Genomic DNA, 21,359 nt, shown 5'->3' on the forward strand with positions numbered 1-21,359 from the left:
AGCTCAGGGCCATTCTGTATTTCTCTCAGTGACCGAGAGCTTCACTCCGATTGAAATAAACTGGGACTGTAGCCGTCAAATATTAATCCTACACGGTTCCAGCAAATACACCGACACCCACTTTCCTCCCATGTTTCTCCAGGATTGGTTCGAGGAATCCGGCCTCCAGTTACGGAGTCACAAGTTTCTTTATCAGTAAACGGACCAAGAATGAACAGAACCAATTGGCTCATTTCACAGCCGCCCACTTTATCTCTGAAAGACTCTTTTCCATCAAAAGATACCGAGAGAAACAGCAGGGATGGAAACATCTAGTTTAATAGTTAGAGATTGTAAAGTCAGTCTGGATTCCAGCGTTAGGCACTGGTGGAATCCCATCTGTTTTCCATTCTGGTGCCTGTTCCTGCACTGCCTGTGGACCCCATTCCCTCTGACCTTTCCCCCAGACCCACTTCCTTTGCTCAGACTCTGAAAAATTCCAATTGGGGAAAGTTTCCATCGATTTTTGTATTGAGAATTAAACCAGATTTCTGCGCATGCGCGACTCAGCCCCGCCCCCAGCGCTGGTTGTTGGTGAGCGGAAGAGCGCATGCGCTCTCCCCTCCCCCAGCTCGGCCTGTGGGCGCCATTCCCTCAGTGAGCGGAAGAAGATGGTTTAAAACAGCCGGGAATGGAGAGATCACGGCCCCCGGGGGAAGGGAGCAAAGAGCAGCCTCGTTACAGCAGCTCATCGCTCCGGGACCGTGTCCGCAGATGGGCTCAGAGATCGGCATTGAGTCCGGGGGAAGGGCAGGGGGAGTCCGGGGGCTGTTTGTAAGAGGCGGAGTGGATCAGGAACTGGTCCCGGAACATGGAGTGAGCGGGGGAAGGGAGAGGTCATTCTCGGGCTGTGTGTGGACAGCGTGTGTCCAGGGGAAGGGAGACAGAATGGGAAGAACCTACTATTTAAAATCATTGCTGCTTTCTCTCCCCAAACCAGTAGTGAATGTTCCTGGTTTAGTTCCAGTCTCACCCTGTTTATTGTTATTGGAAAGAGAAGAGTGGAAACAGAGCCGGACGGTAAGGATGTGGGAAGTTATACAAAGAGCATCTATTGCAGGCACCAGGTGAGAAGAGTGAAGGACACATTTTAAACAGCGGCTGTTTGGTTTCGGTTGAACGGTTAGTCCCATGGGAGAGGGGATTAGAAACCTGACGTGTGCAAAGGTCCCCGCCCCATCGGGTCGTCCCATTCATGGATCAGTGCAGAGGTTGGGTTGTGTCTGGATGTCACTAAATCGTTGTAAAATTGCCCAACACACCTGGTGTGCAGAAGCTGAGTGCTGCAGTACTGCAGTGGAGTCAGACACTGACACTGTTTGTATCACTGGTTCTCATTTGTGGATATTCAAAATAATCATTGATATGGATATTAATTCGAACACTTTTGTATTTTCTACCTCACTGGTTCTTGAGTAACAAGAGATAAATTTCTTCCTGCAGGCAAATCCTTGATGGACCCAGAATCAGTGTTATGTTTCCTCCACTTGAGGCACAAGGAACAGTGCAGCCAACTCCTTCTCTCACACAGTAAGTACATTATCACACACAGCGCACGGAGACACAGACAGGTCATCAGTTCCACAGTCTCAGACAGTAGAAGTCGTCAGTCCCACACTGATCCCAAGATCCAGAGACACATTTTCAATCCAACAGTCAAACAGAGCAGGTGAGGCAGACAATGTTCCATTTCCCCCGAGCTGAGTCCCGCTGACAGGTAGATACAAAAATCCCAGTCCAAGATCACACTATCAGATGGAAAGGCACTGTATCAATCTCACAATAGGGCAACATTAGCTACGAATTAAATACCAGATCAAAATCACACATGGTACCCGATATAAAGGTGCAGAATGAATCCCAATAATGTACACTGAGATTCCAATTGATTACTCGCCCAGAACTCACACACATGTGAGTTGATACACTATGCGAATGGATATTGCATGTATCATGTGATACAAATTGCATACGAGTCCAAAACTCATGTACAGTATCAGATTAAAAATGCTGTGAGAGTGTAATCTGAGAAACAAATTAGATATCAGTTTATAATGGACTCATATTGTGAGATGTACAGATACAGTATCAATTCTATTAGTACAGACTGAGCTATACATTATACGCCATTTGAAAAGTGTCACCATATCAATTTGAAAGATACATTATCTTTCACAATAGTACTCACAGAGATACAGATTTAATAGTAGTTCAAAAAGCACACAAATTATCTGATTAAAACCTACAGTGTCAAATCCTAAAGTGTATCCACATTTACCAATTAAATAATTAGAATATGATCTAAACATGAAGATATTAAAGCTAAATTTTTTTATGCCATAATGCAATCTGAGAGAATAATTACATACAGATACAGAATGAATCTCACACTCAGATATAGTACCAGAGACTGACAGATGCAGAAGGAAACCCAAACTCACATACAATAATAGAGACTGACAGACACAGAGTGAATCCTACACTCACATATGGTACCAGAGATGACAGATACAGAATGAATCCCACACTGGCATACAGTACCAAGGGCTGATAGATATCTAGTTAATTACTCACTCTCATAAAGTACTAGAGACTGACAGAAAGATAATGACTCCCACATGCACACAGTACCAGAGCCTGAGAGATACAGAATGAATCACACACTCACACACTTTACCAGAGACTGACAGATAGAGAATGCATCCCACACCAACATGCAGTCTGAGAGGCTGCATATACAGAAAGAATTCAACACCCACATACAAGACTGGAGACTGAAAGACACAGAATAAATCCCACACTCACAGTATCAGAGACTGCATATATAGATTAAATCGCAAACTCACACACACTACTGACAAGATACAGAATGAATCCCACACTGACACACTGTTCCAGATACTGAGAGATACAAAATGAATCACACATTAGTGCAGGCTGAGTAACATTATTTACCAGTCCAAGAAGTATCAGATTGAAAGATACAGTATCAATTCCATTAGTGCAGACTGATCTACACATTATATATCACTAAAAAAACTGATGCAGATTCAGACTGAAATATACAGTATTCCATTCATGCAGACTGAGCTACACATCATATACAAGTTCAAAAATGTCCCCATATCAGTTTGGAAGATAAACTAATTCACAATTGTGTTCCCATCGATACAGATTTAATAGTAGTCCAAAAAGTGCCCACATTCTCTGACTATATTCTAAAGCATTTCATTATCAACCAATTAAACACTGGGAAAAATATGCATTCATTGAGTTATTAAAGATAAAGTTTTGAACACCATACTGTAAACGGAGATACAAATTACATACAGATAAGGAATGAATCTCACACTCAGATAGAGGGCCAGAGAGTGACACACAGAATGAAACCAGCACTCACACAATGTAACAGTGACTGAAAGATACCGAATGAATCCTACATTCACACACAGTAAAAGGGACTGACAGATATAGAATGAATCTCACACACCCACAGTACCAGAGCCTGACAGATACAGAATGAATCCCACACGCACAGACAGTACTAGGGACTGACAGATACAGAATGAATCCCACACTCACAGACAGCACTAGGGACTGACAGATATAGAATGAATCCCACACTCACAGACAGTACTAGAGACTGACAGATACAGAATGAATCTCACAGTCACACACATTAATGCAGTCTGAGTTACACATTACACATCAGTCCAAAAATCTCATAGTGTCAGATTGAAAGATACAGTATCAATTCCATTAGTGCAGACTGATCTACATATTATAAAGCACTACAAAAAACTGATAAAGATTCAGACTGAAATATACAGTATACCTTTCAAGCAGACTGAGCTACACATCATATACAAGTTCAAAAATGTCACCATATCATTTTGGAAGATAAACTAATTCACAATTTTTTTCCTATCGGTACAGATTTAATAGAAGTCCAAAAGCTGCCCACATTCTCTGATTATAACCGAAAACATTATATTTTAAAATGTATCATTATCTACCAATTAAACACTGGGAAAAATTATTGATACATTGAGGTATTAATGAGAGAGTTTTGATCACCATACTGTAAACAGAGACACAAATTACATACAGATAAAGAATGAATCTCACACTCGGATAGAGGGCCAGAGACTGACATGCAAATTGAAAACAGCACTCAAACAATGTAACAGTGACTGACAGATACAGAATGAATCCTGCACTCACACACATTACAAGGGACTGACAGATACAGAATGAATCCTACACTCACACACATTACAAGGGACTGACAGATACAGAATGAATCCCACACTCACACACATTACAAGGGACTGACAGACATAGAATGAATCACATACTCCCACGGTACCAGAGACTGACAGATACAGAATGAATCCTAAACTCACACACTGTAGCACAGACTGACAGTGACAAAATTTATATCACTCACAAACAGTACCAGAAATTGATAGATGCAGAATGAAAGTCTCCCTCACATATAGCACATGACACTGACCGAAACAGAATGAAACGCTCATTCACACAAAATACCAGGGACTAACACATATTGAATGAATCCCATACTCACACACAGTACCAGAGACTGACAGATACAGAGTTAATTCCACACTTATACACAGTACCTGAGACTGGCAGATACAGAATTAATCCCACTCTCATATACAGTGCCACAGACTTGCAGATACAGAATGATCCCAAACTCATATGTAGTGCCAGAGACTGAGAGATACAGAATCAACACCATGCTCACACTCAGTACCAGAGACTGGCAGATACAGAATGAATCCCACACTCACACAGTATCAGATATTGACAGATGCAGAGTAAACCCCGCTCTCACACACAGTACTGGAGACTGACTTCTGCTGGACGTAAGCGAGAACTGTAAAAGAGCGGAACAAATTCACATTTTATGTCGTGGTTACAGAAATCGGACAATGTGCAACGTGAGGAAAGGTTCTGTCTGTAATTTCTACTCCCGTATTTTTGCTCGTTTTGTTATTGAAAAATGCTGATAATTGTTTCATAATAAAGTTTTTGTTTCACTCATTCGATAGTTGTGAATTTGCCCCATTATATTTCACTGTACATTGCGCAGTATTTCTCTCTGATTTCTCAGGACACGATTTGCATTGCTCCTTTACCACATTTAGACACTTATTTTCCAAGCAGTATGTGGCCTCCTTATTTCTCCTGGCAAAATGCACCAGCTCACACCTTTCTATATTGAAATTCAATGGCCATTTACACGGCCGTTCTGCAAGCTTATTTTGTCGTAGTCTTCCTCAGTATTGACTACACCCCCTAAATTAATTAAAATCATTTAATACAGCATTACAACCAATGTTTTATCGAAAAAATGTTCTCCATTCCCAGTTTTTCTAAATCCCACCCGTACAATATAATGTGAAGAATGAGTTTATCTTCTGTCCCTCTCTCATCTGTAAACTTCAATGTCCCGGGGTTTGGGGACATCTACTGGCCGGAAGCAGAACTGCAACAGTTCGGAACAAATTGCTGAAACCGGACAATGTGCAGTGTGAGCGTGTTTGTGATTGGTGGCAGGTATTAAATCTGATTTTTTAAACCTGACCATTAACCTTTAGTGTTTGTTATTGAAGAGTAAACAGAGCCGGACAGTAAGGATGTGGGGAGTTAAACAAAGAGTATCTATTGCAGGCATCAGGTGAGAAGTTTGAAAGACACATTTTAAACAGTGGCTGTTTTGTTTCGGTTGAACGGTTCGTCCCATGGAAGAGGGGATTAGAAATCTGATATGTGCAAAGCTCCCCGCCCCATCGGGTAGTCACATTCATGGATCAGTCCAGGGGTTGGGTTTTGTCTGAATGTCACTAAACTGTTGTAAAACAGCCCAACACACCTGGTGTGCAGAAGCTGAGTGCTGCAGTACTGCAGTGGAGTCAGACACTGACACTGTTTGTATCGCTGATTTTCATTTGTGGATATTCAATATTATTATTAACAGATATTAATCTGATCACTTCTGCATTCTCTACCTCACCTGTTCTTGATTTACAAGAGATACGTTTCTTTCTACAGGCAAATACTTGAAGGAGCCAGAATGAATGTGAAATTTCCTCCACCCGAGGCAAAGGAACAGTGCAGCCAGCTGCTTCTCACACACAGTAGGTATATTCTCACTCTCAGAGCACAGAGACACAGACAGGTCATCAGTTCCACAGTCCCACACAGCAGAAGTAGTCAGTCCCACACTGATCCCAAAGTTCCAGAGACACATTTTCAATCCAACATTCAAACAGAGCAGGTGAGGCAGACACTGTTCCATTTCTCGCGAACTCAGTCCCGCTGACAGGTGGATACAAAAATCCCAGCCCAAAATCACACTATCAGATTGTCAATTTCACAAAAGGGCAACATTAGCCATGAATTAAATACCAGATATCCCGAGATTCAAATTGAATACTAGCCCAGAACTCTCACACACACGTGAGTTTAATACATGCAGTATCCATTCGAATAGTGTATCATTCAAATACAAAATGAAGGCCGAAACTCATGTACAATATCAGATTGAGAAATGCTGTGACAGTGTAACCTGAGAAACAAATTAGATACCAGTTTATAATATACTCACAGTATGAGATTTAAAGATACAGTATCAATTCTATTAGCACAGACTGAGATACACATTATTTACCAATTCAGAAATGTCACCATATCAATTTGAAAGATAAATTATCATTCACAATATTACTCACAGATTTACAGATTTAATAGTAGTCCAAAAAGCACACAAATTATCTGATTAAAGCCTCCAGCTTCAAATCCGAAAGTGTATCCATATTTACCAATTAAATAATGAGAAAAGCTATTCAAACATTAACATATTAAAGCTACAGTATTGAACATCATAATGTAATGTGAGAGAATAATTCTGGACAGAAACAGAATGAATCTCACACTCCGATACAGTACAGAGACAGACATGCAGAAGGAATCCCAAACTCGCATACAGTACTAGAGGTTGCCAGACACAGAGTGAATCCCATACTCAAGTATGGTACCAGAGATGACAGAAACAGAATGAATCCCACTCAGGCATACAGTACCAAGGACAGACAGATACCGAGTTCATCCCACATTCTAATAAAGCACTAGAGACTGAGAGTTAAAGTATGAATCGCAAACTCACACACAGCAGCAGAGACTGACAGACACAGAATGAATCCCACACTCACACACAGTACCAGAGAATGACAGATACAGAATGAATCCCACACTCACTCACAGCACCTGAGACTGACAGATACAGAATGAATCCCACACACACTCACAGCACCCGAGACTGACAGATACAAAATGAATCCCACACTCACATACAGTACCAGAGACTGAGAGATACAAGGTGAATCTCACAGTCACCTACATTAGTGCAGGCTGAGTTATAAATTACGTTCCAGTCCAAAAATCTCAGTGTCAGATTGAAAGATACAGTATCAATTCCATTAGTGCAGACTGAGCTGCACATTAGAAACCACGACAACAAAACTGATACAGATTCAGACTGAAATATACAGTATTCCATTCATGCAGACTGAGCTACACATTATATACAAGTTGCGAAATGTCACCATATCAATTGGAAGATGGACAAATTCACAATTGTGTTCCCAATGTAGATTTAATAGAAGTCCAAAAATAGATGCCCACATTATCTTATTACATTTTTAAAAATGTCATTATCTACCAATTAAAACTGGGAAAAATTATTCATACATTTAAGTATTAAAGATACAGATGTGAACGCCATCCTGTAAATGAAGATATAAATTAGATACAGATAAAGAATGAATCTCTCACTCCGATAGAGTGCCAGAGACTGATATGTAGAATGAATCCCAAACTCATACAATGTACCAGCGACTGACAGATTCAAAATGAATCCCACACTCACACACTGTAGCAGACTGACAGATACAGAATTTATATCACTCACATACAGTTCAGAAATTGATAGATACAGAATGAATGTCTCACTCACATACAGCACCAGAGACTGACAGGAACAGAACGAATCGCTCACACATACAAAATCAGAGACTGAGAGATATGGAATGAATCCCAAACTCACACACAGTACCAGAGACTGATCGATCCAGAATGAATACCACATTCACATAGAGTATCAGGAACTGACAATCACAGAATGAATCTCACAGTCACACTACTGCAGACTGAGTTACATTTTACATACCAGTTCAAAGATATCATAGTGTCAGATTGAAAGCGACGGTATGAATTCCATTAGTGCAGACTGAGCTACATAGTAGAAATATTAGTAAATACTCATAGAGTATTATACTGAAATAAACAGTATCAATATCATTGGTTCAGACTGAGCTACACATTATATACCAGTCCAAAAACCTCATAAATGATCAGACTGGAAGATACAGTATCAATTCTATTAGCACTGCCTGACCTGTACATTACATACCAGACTGAAAATCCCATAAAATCTTCGACTGAAATAAACAGTATCAATTCCATGAGTGCAGACTGAGCCACACATTATATAGCAGTCCAAGAATCTCATACCCTATCAGACTCAAAGATACAATAACAATTCCATTAGCACAGATGACGAGTCCAAAAGTCTCATAGAATATCAGATTGAAAGAATCAGTATCACTTCCATTTGTGCAGAATGAGCTACACATCACATTCCAGTCCAAAAATCTCATACAGTATCAGACTGATAGATACCGTATCAATTCCTTTAGTGCAGGCTGAGCTACATATTACATACCAGTCCAAAAATCTCATACAATATTAGATTGAGATGCAGAATTAATCCCATTATTGCTGACTGAGCTATACATTACATACCAATCCAATAATTTCACCACAAACAGATTGAAAGGTACATTATCATTCACAATAGAGTTCAGAGATTAAGATGTAATCCCACTCCAAAGCTCACACACGTTGTTTGATTAAAGAAAATTGAAAAGTTTATCCATATTTACAAATTAAACACTGGACGAAGAACTGTATATAATTTAAAGTATTAAAGATACAGTTTCAAATACGATACTGTAAACTGAAATAAGAATACAGAATTAATCCAGACTTGCACATTGTCTCAGAGACTGAATTACAGAATGAATCCCACACTGAGATAATGTCGCAGAGAATGACAGATACAGAATAAATCCCACACTCACACACAGCACCAGAGACCTGCAGATACAGAATGAATCCCACACTCACATACAGTACCAGAGACTGACAGATACAGAATTAATCCCACACTCACACACAGTACCAGAGACCGACAGATACAGAATGAATCTCCACACTCACAGACTGTACTGGAGACGACAGCTATAGAATGAATGTCACAGTCACATTACTGCAGACTGAGTTACACTTTACAGACCAGTCCAAAGATCTCATAGTGGCAGATTGAAAGATACAATCTAAATTCTATTGGTGCAGACTGAGCTACATATAGGATATAGTGGTAAATACTCGTGTTTGCTGAAATAAACATTATCAATGCCATTGGTACAGACTGAGTTACACATTACGTACTAGTCCAAAAATCACAAATGATCAGATTGGAAGATACAATTTAAATTCTATTCGCACTGCCTGAGCTGAACATTATATATCAATTAGTGAAAACTGAGCCACACATTATATAGCAATCCAAGAATCTCATACCGTATCAGACTCAAAGATACAATATCAATTCCATTAGCACAGACTGAGCTACACGTTACTCACCAGTCCAAAAATCTCATACTGAATCTTTCAATGTGACACTGTATCAATTCCATTCGTGCAGCCTGAGCTATACATTGCATTCCAGTACAAAAATTTCATACAGTATAATAATGATAGATACAGTATCAATTCCTTTAGTGCAGGATGAGCTACATATTACATACCAGTCCAAAAATCACATACAGTGTTAGACTCAGATGCAGAATTAATCCCATTATTGCAGACTGAACTACACATTACACACCAGTCCAGTAATTTCAACGTGAACAGATTGAAAGGTATATTATCATTCACAATAGAGTTCAGAGATTAAGATGTAACACGACTCCAAAACTCTCACACGTTGTTTGATTAAAGAAAATCAAAAAGTGTATCTGTGTAAACAAATTAAATGCTCGATGAAGTCATGTATATACTTTAAAGTTTCAATAAAATAGTGGAAACTGAAATAAGAGTATAGAATGCACATTGTCACAGCGATTGAATTGCAGAATGAATCCCACACTGAGATAAAGTAGCAGAGAATGGCAGATACAGAATGTATCCCACACACAGACAGTACCAAGCGACTGACAGATGCAGAATATACCCCATGCTCACACTCAGTTACAGAGACTGACAGATACAGAATAAACCCAAGTCTCATATCCAGTACCAGAGACTGACCTCTGCTGACGGGAAGCGACAACTATAATAAGGCAACGAATTCACATTCTCTGTCGTGGTTCCAGAAACAGGACAATGTGCAATGTGAGGGATGTTTCTGTCTGTAACTTTTACTGTCGTATTTTTGCACTTTTTGACGGTGAAAAATGAAGACAATTGATTCATAATAAAGTTTTTGTTTCACTCGTTCCATAGTTGTGAATTTGCCCCATTATATATCGCTGTACATTGCACAGTATTTCTCTCTGATTTCTCAGGACACGATTTACATTGCTCCTCTACCCCATTTAGACTCTTATTTTCCATGCAGTATGTGGCCTCCTTATTCCCCCAGCGAAATGCACCACCTCACACCTTTCTATATTGAAATTCAATGGCCATTTACAAGGCCGTTCTGTATGTTTATTTTGTCCCAGTCTTGATCTGTATTGACTATATCTCCGAAACAAATTACAAGAATTTAACACAGTATCACAACTAGTGTTTGCTCTAACAAAATGTACTTGCAGCTCGTCTCCATCCCCAGTTTTTCTAAATGCCACTCGTGCAATATAATGTGAAGAATGAGTTTATCTTCTGTCCCTCGCTCATCTGCAAACTTCAATGACCCGCGGTTTGGGGACATCTACTGGCCGGAAGCAGAACTGCAACAGTTCAGAACAAATTGCTGAAACCGGACAATGTGCAGTGTGAGCGAGTTTGTGATTGGTGGCAGGTATTAAATCTGATTTTTTTAAACCTGCCCATTAACTTTTAGTGTTTGTTATAGAACAGTAAACATAGCCGGACAGTAAGCATATGGGGAGTTATACAAAAAGCATCTTTTGCAGGCATCAGGTGAGAAGTTTGAAGGATACATTTTAAACAGCGGCTGTTTCGTTTTGGTTGAACGGTTAGTCCCATGGGAGAGGGGATTAGAAATCTGATATGTGCAAAGGTCTCCGCCCCATCGGGTAGTCCCATTCATGGAACAGTGCAGGGGTTGGGCTGTGTCTGGATGTCACTAAATTGTTGTAAAACAGCCCAACATACCATACAAGGAGGGTGAGTGTGCGGGACTGGGCATTTACAGCTTAATAGGGGCAAGGAGGGAGAGTGTGCGGGACCGGGGATTTACAGCTTCATTGGGGCATGGAGGGAGAGTGTGGGAAGGGGAATTTGCAGCTTAATAGAGGCAAGGAGGAAGAATGTGGGACGGGGGGTTTGCAGCTTAATAGGGGCAAGGGAGATAATAATGTTCCACAGAAACTGGAACTCTCTGTTCTGAATTTCTGTCCTGTACTTGCAGAGATCACTTACGTAAACGATGAGGACAGATTGCATAGATAAGGTTAAGGGGTCATTTAATTGAGGTATTTAAGATGATTGAAGGATTTGATCGAGTACATCGAGAGAAATTATTTCCTCTGGTGCGAGAGTCTGGAACAAGGGTGGTAGTGGGGCGGGGGTGGGGGGGAGGGGATCACCTTAAAATTGGAGCTCGGCCATTGAGCGGTGATGTCAGGAAACAATTGTTCACACAAAGGGGAGTGGAAATCTGGAACTCTCTTCACTCCAAAAAGCTGTTGAAGCTGGGGGTCAATTGTAAATTGAGATTGATAGATTTTTGTTTGGCCAGAGTATTAAGGGTTATGATAGCAAGGCAGGTATATGGAGTTAAGATACAGATCAGCCATGGTCTAATTGAATGACGGAACAGGCTCGTGGGGCTGAATGGCCTGCTGCTGATCCGATTTTGCTAAATGCAGCAATCGGCAATAAGGTTGTGGAAGGCAGGGGCCTTGCTCACAGGTGAACGGATGATGGAGATGCGGAGCGAGGTGGTTACTAGTCAGGGAGTGTCTGTCAATGAAGGATAAATTGTGACGAACAAGGGAGTGTCTATAAATGAAGGCGAAATAGTGATTGGCCAGGTTGTGTCTGAATGAAGGAGAAATGGTGACTGGTCAGGGAGTGTCTGTAAATGACGGAGAAATGGTGACTGATCAGGGTCTGTCTGTAAATGAAGGAGAAATGGTGACGGGTCAGGGAGGTCTGTAAATGAAGGAGGAATAGTTACAGGTCAGGGAGAATCTGCAAATGAAGGAGAAATAGTGACAGATCAGTGACCGTCTTTAAATGGAGGAGAAATGGTGACTGGTCATAGAGAGTTCGTCGCCAAAATTAGGAGATATCACAGATGGAATGCTTACAGGCAGCAAAGGGAGGGACATAGTATCGAAATGAGGGAGAGAGCAGAAACATCCAGCCGGAATCAGCATCTTCAGGAGAGGAGAGGGAGGGGGACCAGTGAGTGTCGAACTGAACCCAGCCAGAGTCAGCACGTTCAGGGGAGGAGAGGGAGGGGAACCAATGAGTGTAGAACAGAACCCAGCCAGAGTCAACACCTTCAGGAGAGGAGAGGGAGGGGAATCAGTGAGTATAGAACAGAACCCAGCCAGAGTCAACACCTTCAGGAGAGGAGAGGGAGGGGAACCAGTGAGTATAGAACTGAACCCAGCCAGAGTCAGCTCCTTCAGGGCAAGAGAGAGAGAGAGAGAGGAACCGGCGAGTGTCGACCTGACCCCAGTCAGAGTCAAGGCTTTCAGGGGAGAGAAAATAAACTTAAATAGAAGGAAAACTGTTGGAGATGGTGCGATGGATTTGGATTTCTGCAGAGGGAGGAGGGTGAGTGTTTGGGACGGGGATTAACATTCTGGGGGAATGAGCGGGAAGAATGTTCCATCGAAACGAGAATTTCCTGTTCTGAATTTCTATCCTCCAATCACAGTGTAAACTCCTTTCACAGGGTATTAGAAGGGGAGGATTTGCAGACGGGAAACTCAAACCAAACATCACATCAAGATCTGACAGTCACTCAATTCACCAGCACCTGAAGATCATCGGGTTTGAATACAGAAGGAGGAATGTTTGTCGATTCTGTCTGTGGGAAAAGATTTGAAACATCCCTGTGACTGGAAAACAACCTAGAAACACATACCCGAGTGAGAGTGTTCCAGTGCACTGACTGTGCAAAGAGCTTTAACCAGTTACACAGCCTGAAAAAAAATCACACCATTCAGAGGACGGATAAACCGTATACGTGTTGTGTGTGTGGACGAGACTTCTATTGATCGTCCAACCTGGAGAGACACAAGGACACCCGCACCATGGAGAAACTGTGGAAATGTGGGGACTGTGGGAAGGGATTCAATTACCCGTCCCAGCTGGAAACTCATCGACGCAGACACACTGGGGAGAGGCCGTTCCCCAGCTCCGTGTGTGGGGAGGAATTGAATGAGTCATCCAGCCGACTGAAATACCACCGAGTTCACACCGGGGAGAGACCGTTCACCTGCACTGAGTGTGGGAAGGGATTCACTCGATCATCCAACCTGCTAACACACCAGGAAGTTCACACCGGGGAGAGGCCGTTTACCTGCATTGAGCGTGGGAAGGGATTCACTCGATCATCTCACCTGCTCACACACCAACGAGTTCACACTGGGAAGAGGCCTTTCACCTGATCTCTGTGTGGGAATGGATTCACTTGTTCATCCAGTCTTCTGACACATCAACTTGTTCACACTGATAAGAAACGTTTTAAATGTTCTGACTGTGAAAAGAGCTTTAAAATTACAAAGGATCTACTGGCACACCAACGGATTCACACAGGGGAGAGGCCGTTCACCTGCACTGAATGTGGGAAGGGATTTACTCTGTCATCCAACCTGCTGACACATCAACGCACTCACACTGGGGACAAGCCGTTCACCTGCACTGAGTGCGGGATTAGATTCACCCAGTCAGCCCACCTGCTGACACATCAGCGAGTTCACACTGGGGAGAGGCCGTTCATCTGCTCCAAATGTGGGAAGAGATTCACTCGTTCATCCTACCTCATTGAACATCAACTTGTTCACACTGGTAAGAGACTTTTTAAATGTTCTGACTGTGAGAAGAGTTTTAAAAGTAAAAGGCATCTTCTATCACACCAACGCACTCACACTGGGGAGAGGCCGTTTCCCTGCTCTGTGTGTGGGAAGGGATTCACTCGGTCATCCCACCTGCTGAGACACCAGAGAGTTCATATGTGACTCCAGGGGTTCGATTCTGCTGTCAATCACATCTAGGAATGAACCACGTTCATTCTGACAGGTGGGGTTTGTTTCTGATGTTAATAACCCCTTTAACTGTGCTGGAGTTTGGTAATCTGTACAAGTGTTCAATGAATCAGCTTTCTTTTAAACACAGTGGGCTAAATTTTGGGTCGTGTAGCGCCCGTTGTTTCTGCGCTACGTGGCGTCTCGAAGTGCCAAGATACTGTCTTGGCTGCGTGTGCACATTCCCAGCGTGACGTGCGCCGGTCGCCATCTTGGACTAGGTATTTGCACGTGCGCAAATACCGAACGCCGGCAGCATGTAAAGTAAGGAGAAAATGGATACAATCAGTGTGCAACGATAATTTAAAGTGATAGACACCATTTTGGAACTTAAGGTTCAACTCAATGCAGTCATAACCATGAGCATCAAAACATTTTTTAGAGTGTCTGGAGGACCCCCGAGCAGCGTCATTTTAAACGGACCATGCAGGATGTACAGGCTCGAGGCTGGATTATTGATTCTGGCTGCTGATGGATTTGTGACTGTTTTTGGAGGTTTCCTATTCTTGAATACGACGACGCGGGGACGTAGCCTAAAATTTAGAGCCAGGACTTGCAGGAGTGAAGTTAGGAAACAATTCTACACACAAAGGGTGGGAGATGTTTGGAACTCTCGTTCTGCAATCGGTAGTTGATGCGAGCTCAATTGTGAATTCTAAATCTGAGATTGATAGATTTCTGTGAACCAAGGATATTAAGGGATATGGGGCTAAGGCGGGTATACGGAGTTAGGTCACAGGCCCACCACGATATCATTGAATGACGGAACAGGCTTGAGGGACTAAATGCCACTGCCACTTATTGGCTCCTGTTAGGCGCCACGTTCTCCTGCGAGAAAGTGGGACATGTATCTGGGTGTTGTGACTGTCATGGGTGAATAGCTACCAGTATATGTGTCCTGTGGCTTGCAACAGTGATAATGTGTAAGGTTGAGAGGAAGCATCTGACTGTAAGAGTTGAGTACTGATTGAAAGAGTTTGTTGGTATGTGGGTGATGGTGGGTGCAGTGCCTGGTGCAGTTGGTAGGAGACGACACTTGACAGTTGACCTCACTCACCTTGACCACTCGTGTCAAAGTATTAAACTTCTTCCTGCACGGAATCCATGTTCGTCGTGCTGTGCGCCTAGCATTGACTTCGTCCCCTGCTGCCTCCCACTGCCTTTTTGGCATTTGTCTGGAGGGCGTCTTGACCCTCGGCGGATATAGGATGTTCCTCCTTCTGTCCACCTCCTGCACCAAGGTGCATCAGCAGAGAGCCTTGGTGCATGCGCTCTTGCAGTCTCAGATTGGCAGATTGGAGTGGTCTGGCATACATATTGGAGGATGTGGGATTTAGTGGTGTGCAACCTTTATTCAATGTTTAACACAACTCATCAGTTTGTAAACATAGGGTTAGGGTAACATAGGGTAAAGCATCTGTGCTTTACATGTGTGATGTCTGATCTCCATGCAGAGAGCAGACTTATTATTAGCAAGTAACAGGTACCGGCTACCTTTAAGAGATTTTAAGAGACACCCTCCCTTTAAGAGATTGGAACCCCCCGCGCCCCCCGCTCCCCGCCCCGGCTGGTGGAAAATGCGCATTTCTATTTCTACCCTATCGAATCCTTTTATAATTTTAAATGTATGGTTCAGATCACCCCCCAACCTTCTAAACTCAAGGGAATGCAAACCAACTTTATGCAACCAGTCCTCATAATTGAACCATTCAAGCCCCAGTGTCATTCTGGTGAATCTGCACTGTCCCCCTCCAAGGCCAATATATCCTTGGTGAGGATTAGTTCTCCAGATGTGGTCTGACCAAGGCTCTGTAGAACAGAAGCATCACTTCCTTCCCTTTGTATTCCAGCCCTCGAGATAAAGGCCAATATTCCATTAGTCTGTGATTACTTTTTTAATCTGTGCACTAGTTTTGTGTACATGGACACCCAAATCCCTTTGCTCCTCCACCGTTCCCAGTCTCTCACTTTAAGAAAATACTCCAATGTTTCCTTCCTGCATCCAAAGTGAATGATCTCACACTTCCCCACATTGAACTCCACCTGCCACAGTTTGTCCATTCACTTCAACTGTCCCTTTTAACTTCCTGCTTCCATCTACACCACTTACTGTGCCTCCTAACTTAGTGCCACCTGGAAACTTGGATCTACAACTCTCTACTCCTTCATCCAAGTTATTGATAGATATGGTGAAAAGCTGAGGCCCCAGTACAGATCCCTGGGGACACCACTTGTCATATCCCGCCAATCAACGAACGTTCCCTTTATCCCTATTCTCTTCTCCGACCTCCCAACTAATTCCAACCCAAGTCACAAGGTCACTTTCAATTATGTGCACTTTTCATTGATTCTATTAATCTCTTGTGCTGAACGTTTTCAAATACCTTCTGGAAGTCCACATAGACAACATCCATAGACACTCCCCTGTCCACCTTGTTAATTACATCAAAAAATCCAGCTAGATTCGTCAGACATGACCTGCCCTTCACAAATCTATGTTGACTCTGTTTGATCAGCTCAGACTTGTTCAAGTGCTCAATCATTTTGTCTCTGATGATAGATTCCAGTAACTTCCCCACAACTGACCTTTAACTGACAGGTCTGTATTTTCCTGGTTTCTTCCTCCCTACTTTCTTAAATAACGGAGTGACGTTTTCAACTTTCATCCACAAAGGTACAATTCCTGAGTCGAGAGAGCTTTGAGAAATTATGACTAATGCATCTGCAATTTCCCCATCCGTTTCCTTTAATACCCTGGGGTGGAAACCATCAGGTCTTGGAGATTTCATTCTTGTTTGCAGTTATTTATTTATCAGATTGTGTATAACAAGACTGAGTGCCCCAGCACTGACTGTGTACATAACAGGACTGAATGTCCCAGCACTGACTGTGCACATAACAGGACTGAGTCTCCCAGCACTGACGGTGTGTATAACAGGACTGAGTGTCCCAGCACTGACTGTGTGTATAACAGGACTGAGTGTCCCAGCACTGAATGTGTGTATAACAGGACTGAGTGTTCCAGCACTGAAGGTGTATATATCAGGACTGAGTATCCCAGCAGTGACTGAGTGAATAACAGGACTGAGTGTCCAAGCACTGACGATAAAACAGGAATCTGTATCCCAGCACTGACTGTGTGCATAAGAGGACTGAGTGTCCCAGCACTGACTGTGTGTCTTACAGGGTTGACTTTCCCAGCACTGAATGTGTGTATAAGAGAACTGATAGTCCCAGCACTGACTGTTCTCCCAGTGTACATGATCGTGCGTAGAATGTACATGCGCTGTGGGTGGAGATAAATGGGTGGGGTAGACTCCATGATAGGGTGGAGTGACATGCGGTTGACGGTGGAGATTAAATCGTTTGGAGGATGTTACAGAGATAGGGAGGGGGCGAGGACCATGGTGGGAATTGAACACGAGGATGAGGATTTTAAAATCCAGACGTTGCCGGATCGGGAAACAATTTAATAACACACGAACAGAAACTTACGGTTCACTGCCCGGCGGACAGGTGGAGAAGACATTGATGTCCGCGGGGGAACAGTCAGGGTCACAGCAGCAGTCGAGGTCGCAGAATTCGCCAGTCAGGTCACAGGTACAAATGGGAACTCCTGGAAGACACACACACACACACACACACACATACACACACAGATCTTACAACAGAGTACGTGACGGTCTCAAAGACCACATCCCTCCCTTGCCTGAATCCATGATCACCGTCTTCTCCATCTCCCAAAATCAATCTTCAGACTTATCCTCCCACTGCTTTCTACTCACCGAATTACAGCTCCCAGATACCCAGCACAACCCACTTAATAAATAATAACAATTGTGGAGAGAACAGAGAAGTTGGGGTTACTCTCGTTGGAGCAGAGAAGGTTGAGCGGCGATTTACCAGAATGGTAACGGGGATGAGGGACTTCAGATACCGGGAAAGACTGAAGAAGCTGGGATTGTTCTCCTTAGAGCAGAGACGGTTAAGGGGAGATTTAATCGAGGGATTCAAAATGAGGAGGGGTTTTGATGGAGTCGATGGGGAGATACTGTTGCCACTAACGGGAGGGTTGGTAACCAGAGGACACAGATTGAAGAAAATTGGGAAAAGAGCCACAGGGAGATGAGGAGAATGTTTTTAGGCAGCGAGTTGTTCTGATCTGGAATTCACTGCCTGAAAGGGCGGTGGAAGCAGATTCAATAGTAACTTTCAAAAGGGAATCGGGTCAATCCTTGAAGTGGGGAAATTTGCGGGACTGTGGGGAAAGAGCAGTGGAGTGGGACTAATCGGATCGCTCGTTCACAAAGCCGGCACGGGCGTGATGGGCAGGGCGGCCTCTTTCACGGTGCCGGCACAGGCGCGATGGGCCGAGTGCCCGCTTTCACAGAGCCGGCACAGGCGCAATGGGCCGAGCGGCCTCTTTCACAGAGCCGGCACAGGCGCGATGGGCCGAGCGGCCTCTTTCACAGAGCGGGCACAGGTTCGATGGGCCCAGCGGCCTCTTTCACAGAGCCGGCACAGGCGCGATGGGCCGAGCGGCCTCTTTCTGTGCTGTTCGATTCTCGCTCACTTTTGGGCTCCGACCCACGGCCCGTTTGACTGGGAGGCGGCAGAGTGACTCCCCCCGAGCCCAGCTCGACACCGGGCGCTGCCAGAGTGGAGATTCACCGGGCCCGCAGGAGGCCCCGAGTAACTCCCTCCGATTCCCCTCCCTACCCCCGCTCTCCCCTCTCAGGCCACTCCCGGGTGCCGGCACTCCCTCTGTCGGCCTCACCCCGCCCCCAGCAGCCCCAACCCACCCATCAGCCCCAGGTCGCCATCATCATCCTCCCGGCGCGGCGTCCCTGACCGTAACGCACGGATGTGGCGAGACGTCAGCGCGCAAAAGTGAGTGAAGTTGCCGAGTGCAACGTGATTGGAGGAGTCAGCCCAGGAGGACTGGGGCGGGACCGGGGCGGGGGTGGTGGGGGGATGAGGTGAGAGCTGTCAGTCAAAGGGCCCGGAGTCAGCACTCACTCCGCACAGGGTTTGGAGAATTTGTTTGAAAATGCAAAATCTGCAAGAATGAAATAAAATTTGAAATGCAGAAAAAAATGGAAAAAATTGCAAATTAAACCAGAAATGTCCAAACGCACATAAGGCTGATGGTCTGGGTCCTCCTGTTACTATTAATCTTCTCCACCTGGGGCATCGGATGAGCAGAATGTTTGAATGTAACTTTTTTAATGCAGAGGGTGCTGGATATATGGAATGGACCAGCGATGGAGGCAGTGGGGCCTGATTGTATCATCAAATTCCAGAGAGCTGGCTAAGTACCTGGTAGCGATACCTTGGTATAAGACAGACCAGAAATTGGGATCTTTATTTTTTTGGACATGTGCACTAGCTTTTACTGGTAGGTGTACCTGGACAATAAAATCCCTTTGCTGCTCTACTCTCTTTGGTTTCTCATCATTCAGAAATTAATCCCATTTCTCACCTGGTGCCTGCAACATATGGTCTTTGTTTAATTCCCCACATCTTTACTGTCCGGCTTCACTTCCACTCTTCACTGTTCAATAACAAGAGACATGGTGAGACTGGAACATTAAAAACAAATCAAAATATATTTATTTCACAAAATTGAGGGATACACACAGTTCAATGCTAATATCACAGTTACAATTCAAAACGATACAAAACTGATCTTACACACGACGGTTCCATTATTACAATTCAACACACAGTACATATCTTCTAATACAAAGTGAAATGGCCTGACATGGTCGCCTTTCCCCATAGAGCCTTTGCGCAGACCGAACCTCGCTTCAGTCCATCCCACAGCACGTAGTCCGGGACCTTGGAGTGCACCAGTCGGCAACACTCGGTCGTGGACAGCTCCTTCAGCTGGAAGACCAGCCGATTTCGGGTGGACCCTGGGGGCACCTTAACCGAAATGATGGTCTTCCAGCAGCAGTTGATATCCGTCTTGGTGTGTGTCCCGGGGAACTGCCCATAGTGCACAGTGTCTTATGTTACCGAGCTGTTGGGGGTGAAAGCCTCTTCGACTCCACGGTATAGAGGTCCTGTCTCTGTGGAGGGAGGTTATGACCTTTTACCCGAATACACGGATCCATTCGCTCACATTCATGTCAGTGTTTGGCAAACACTGTCTTATGTCTTTCCCACACCTGTCGAAACTTGGGGTCAGAGATGTCGGAGGTAATTTCACCTTCACTGCATGGGCGGTAAACTGACGGAGCAGAAATTAAAATCGGGCCGGTTCCATAAGGGGCGGGGGATCCGCTCTACTAGTTCAGGCCCCAGCGATGGTGAAAATTTCCCTTCCTGTTGCGAACCGAAGGAGTTTAAAAAACGGACCAGCTTGTGAGCTTCCAAGATCGAAACTCGAGCGTAGGACAGGAAAGGTGTGGCCAATTTTAAGCATCCCCGCCTGGCGGAAATGGGGTGGATGAGGCTAGTAAATGGTGTCAGGTCACTTACCGCTCCTTTAACGCTGTCGTTCCAGCCTCCGTCATGGTGGGTAGGGTCCTGAGAAGAGCTGCCGGAGCAACACCTGTTTCCGGTCAGGCCACGTGTAATATGTAAATCAGAGTATTATGAGGTGCGCGGGACACCATTTAATATTGGGTACAAATGGGTGGAGGAGCCGCCCTTTCGATGGGCATTGAGTGGTCCAGAACACTGAGAAGTTTCTTTTTAACTTATATTTAC

General features: G+C 43.9%; 1 long non-coding RNA gene across 2 annotated transcripts; it reads left to right on the forward strand.

Annotated features, from left to right (window-relative positions):
• The first annotated feature begins 606 nt into the window (after positions 1 to 606).
• LOC137312545 (uncharacterized) lies at positions 607 to 20,079 on the forward strand. Of its 2 annotated transcripts, XR_010960754.1 has the most exons (5): positions 607 to 1,106; positions 1,483 to 1,569; positions 6,121 to 6,206; positions 11,010 to 11,215; positions 13,289 to 20,079. It is a non-coding gene; the product is annotated as an uncharacterized lncRNA (long non-coding RNA). The 2 variants fall into 2 exon arrangements; XR_010960753.1 differs by lacking the exon at positions 11,010 to 11,215.
• The last annotated feature ends 1,280 nt before the right edge of the window (positions 20,080 to 21,359 follow it).

The sequence above is a fragment of the Heptranchias perlo genome, unplaced genomic scaffold (genome assembly GCF_035084215.1).
Source record: "Heptranchias perlo isolate sHepPer1 unplaced genomic scaffold, sHepPer1.hap1 HAP1_SCAFFOLD_43, whole genome shotgun sequence".
Classification (NCBI taxonomy): domain Eukaryota; kingdom Metazoa; phylum Chordata; class Chondrichthyes; order Hexanchiformes; family Hexanchidae; genus Heptranchias; species Heptranchias perlo.